The sequence below is a fragment of the Triticum dicoccoides genome, chromosome 4A (assembly GCF_002162155.2).
Source record: "Triticum dicoccoides isolate Atlit2015 ecotype Zavitan chromosome 4A, WEW_v2.0, whole genome shotgun sequence".
In the NCBI taxonomy this organism is placed as follows: Eukaryota; Viridiplantae; Streptophyta; class Magnoliopsida; order Poales; family Poaceae; genus Triticum; species Triticum dicoccoides.
Window position 1 is genome coordinate 733671643 of NC_041386.1, and position 4334 is coordinate 733675976.

General features: G+C 49.7%; 1 pseudogene; it reads right to left on the bottom strand.

The window, feature by feature from the left end:
* Positions 1-1596: 1596 nt before the first annotated feature.
* On the bottom strand, positions 1597-2806 carry LOC119284309 (annotated as a pseudogene).
* Positions 2807-4334: the final 1528 nt, after the last annotated feature.

Below are 4334 nucleotides of genomic sequence, written 5' to 3' on the forward strand. Positions count from 1 at the left end.
ATTCTACTGACAGACGCGAGGGCAGCTTCATCATATGGAAGTAAAACAATAGAGAAACTCAAAATAGGTGTGATTTACAGCATTTTACATGACAGACTGATAAATATATAAGACAAATGCCCGAGGCGCCACTGAAATCTTGAGCATTTTATAGAAGAAAATCAATGCCACTGTAACACATAGGAAGCGATCACATACCATCAGGATGCATGATCAGATGATTGCACATGCCATCTGGGAAAACACATGTATACACAGCTCCATTGCTCAAGGGTTACTTCTCCAGAAAAGCTAGCAAGAATGCCCCCCAATGCAAACATCATGATTCATAAATGCGAACCCAGAAAACTGCCCTAGCAGAACATAAGGGTACACAGATGTCGAGTAAAGTGTATGCAGAACATAAGGAACATACTATTTACATTGGCAAAAACTAAAACTCGCGGCTTGATCAGACTACTCAAACATGTCAGGCAAATCCCCTGCTCCTCCTAAAGTCATCTCTTGAGGTCAATCAACCACGTCATCAAAAAGTAATTATATGTTACAGTTTTTCCTAATGATTTTGTTTTCAGAGAACAGACAATCTTCTCCTGTCGTAATATTTCTCTAGGAATTCAAAACTGATACCTGCATCTGACTCGGTCCATGCCAAGTTTAATGTAAATACTACATCATTAGTTCTCAAGCAGCTCGGAGCTTTTCTTGGAATAAAATGGCATTCTTGAATGATTCATCTCAACTGTTTTCAGTTCAGATTGTCTATTTTCATTCCAGAGTCCTAAAACAAACTCATTCAAGAATCAGTAATTATCGCATCGACAACAACTTTTGGTGGGCCGACTCAGACAGGGTAGCAACGCAGCCAAATCAGTCAACATAGCGGGCACCAAGAGGGCTTATTTTTGTGGTCATACAGCCATGTCCACGGACAAATATCGTACATGTCCTTGAAGCTGCATTTCTATAAAACTGTTATTACTATTGTCAGTAAAACTTTGGTGTACTGATTTCTTTCACCTGGGCGCTGCTATTTGTACAAGAGTGTGAACTCCAATTTTATTTGTTGACATTGATGCAATTTCTCTGTGATTAATAGATCCAAAGCTCTACTCAATTCACTAGCTACAGCAAACATAAATAAAAAGAACTTGCTCAAAGGCAGTGTATTACCAAAGTACTAGAAATCACACCAGTAATCAGTCTGATTGAACCTTTTACTACACTACCTGGTTCACAATCTGCAACTGGATTTAGGATAACCATTATAGCTGATTCTTATGGAAAGGAAGAACGATTACAGTATAATTAAGCAATTTAGCCCCATGGAACTAACACATGTCCAGAACAACAACCAGTGCTAGGAAAATAAGAACAAGGGTAAGAATGCTCTTTGGAAACGACATAATGCTTAATCTGTATGTATACCAGGCATTGCTAGTCATTGCTCTGAATTGAAAATCAACCAAGCAAGAGAGTAAGCACTAGAAAATTGAGTGGCATGATTCAAACAGATCCAGAGGTACACAAACAGGTACTTCAGCCAACAGAAGAGCCAATTCTTTGAGGAAGCACAAGCGTGGTTTGAAGATAACACTACCGACAATCCTCACCTGCTAATGACTCCGAGAGTAGAGGAACATAAGGTAGAAACCATCGTGTGTTCTTCTCAAGATTAAGGATACAACCAACTTTCTGATGTCGCATATCGTACGCTGCCAAGGTATCACCACCAAATGAAACCAAGAAAATGGTGTCGCAATCTGGATGAATCTCAGCCACCATGTACATCTTTTCAGTCATGCTCATAAGCTTATTGATGTTGGCGGTATGCTTCAGGACTAATTCTTTACTGTCACGATCCTTGAGGCACCAGAGCGCTATCTCAGAAACCTGGATTGCATCGTAATTACCGGCAGAAGCTACAAGATAGTGTAAGCACCCCTGAGACAATCCAATCATACCAAATCTTCGACCATACGGCGTGCGGATAGTCTTCCACACTTTCCCCTCCATGTCCACCCCCACCAGCACATACTCACCGTTCATCTCCTCCAGATTGCCCATGAGGTACATCATACCTCCAGCAAAGACACATTTACTCCTAGAGAACAGGGTAACTTTGTCAACCATCCCACTGATGTCCCTATGACTCCAAGCTCCTGTTTGCGACGAGTAGATGTTCACTCCTGTTATGTAAGATCCCGCATAGGTCTCTTCGAAATGAAAAACGTGGAAATGGGACGAGACTGCCGGATCAAAAGCCAGGCCTGCGGTGTGGGTATATCTTCTCGGCGGCGCCTGCGGTGTGGGTATATCTTCTCGGCGGCGCCTGCGGCTGTGGGGGCAGCTCCATCCACCTCCCTGTGGTGGGATTGCACACCACAAAACCGAAATCATCCCCTTTCCATGGGGTCACCTTGTTCTTCTTGTGGCGACGGCAGAGAAGGAGGCCATTGCAGGCGTCCACGAGGATGATGCCCTTATCGTCCTTGTCATTGCGCAGGTAAGGGAGGGAAAGGTCGAATGGGGCTGCGCCGTCCCCGGAGACGCTGGCGAAGTGGTGGTCCCTGCCGCCGGGGGACGTGTACAGGAAGCTGGCAAGAGTCTGGGACAGCTTGTTGCGGTTTGCGGGGTCGGTGTTGAGGTCGCGCCAGGACACGGAGACGCACTTGAAGCGGTGAAGGGATCTGGCAGGGAGACGGGAGAAGATCTCCAGGATGAGGTCGTCGGTGAGCAGGCCGGCCGCACCTGACGTCAGCCCTGGATGGCTTTCCATCCTCGACTTGGTGTTCCTCTCGAACATGGATCAGAAGCGGGAGACAGGGTTAGGTCCGGTCGGGTGGATCTGCAAATTAAATAGAGAGAGGAAATCATTGATCTCTGTGGGAAAAGATGAACAGAGAGTAATGGGTGGTGATCTTACGGTGGTATTTTGGATTAGGACGGTGACGGCGGCCAGCGGCGCTTCGCTTCTGGGAGGACGATCGGTGGGGAACAACAAGACGGGAACGAACGAGGGAACCTCTCCAACGGATCCCTTTCCTGGTACGTACCCGGATATCTAGCTGACGTTAAATATACGGGGAACCCCTTGACACTTGTTGCTGGAATAGGACCTGGCCTATGTTCAAAAAAGAAAAAGAAAAACATAATTGGGCCAAAAAGCCCTGATTGAAGCACATACTACGTAGCAGGCTTTATTGTATTTTTGCAAAACATATGGAGGATGTTTTTCTGCCATGCTGAATAATAATATGATTCAACCTAACAAATACGATTAGTTTCAGAAAGTAGAAAATGTGAGGGGTACAAACAGCGCACAAGATTGAGATGATATATAACAAGAAAAATGCCACATGGCTACATGAACAATTTCGTTATGCCGAAAAAGGGTTTCCCCCCGCTTTGTATACAAAGCAACCAACCGAGCCACACAAGGATAGGTGCTGGGGCGGAAGCAGCACAGTCACGCCCAAAAGGAAACGACAGATAAAGAGCAAAAGAAACAAATGCCGACAACGGCGGATCAACAAAAAACAAAGAAGCCTCGCTATCGCTGCGCCCACCGGGATCTCCCACTAGGGTCCAATACTCCGAAGCGTCGGCACCTATCAACACCTCCAAGAAGGATCGTGACGATGGCGACGCCGTTGCCAAGGGTTTCCCCCGGTACACGACGAGGCGAGAAGAAGGGTAGCCCCCAACGCCCTCCCGGAAGGTCAGGTGGCACCCACAAGCGCCACCTCGCCGGTGTCGGCCAAGCCGACAGGGGTTTCCCCCGATCCCAACCCGCACCTCGGGCGCTCCGGAGCCAGCCACCAAACCAACCACCACCCAACGCCAACACGGTCAGGAGGCCCCCACGCCGTCTCACCACGACAACACGGGGTGAGGACAACACGGCGAATAATCAGAGCCGGGACTAGGGCATCAGCACCGTTGGCACGCGGGAGGGCCCCACCTCCACCGTCCGTGACGGTAGCCGTCCGGACGCAATAGCAGGAGCACACCAGGCCCGTGGGCCCACAGGCCCGGCCGAGCCCTCGTGGGCTCGTAAAGCTCCTGCCTTCGCGCTGCTGCCGGCACGCGGTCGGCGCTGCCGCCCCGTATCCGAGCCGCTCCTCCTCCTCACCGCGCCGCAGACAACGAGGCCACGTAGGGGAGCCGGCCCGCTAGGACCCAGATGGGGCCCGCCAGGCCCAGATCTGGGCCGGGGGCGCGACGACGGCCACCCAGCACCACCACGCCGTCCCGCCGCCAAGGAGCGGCGCCGACACCACGCCTGCCGCCGGCCGCCACCGCAGGGCCGCCGGACCGCAGCAAGGCCGAGC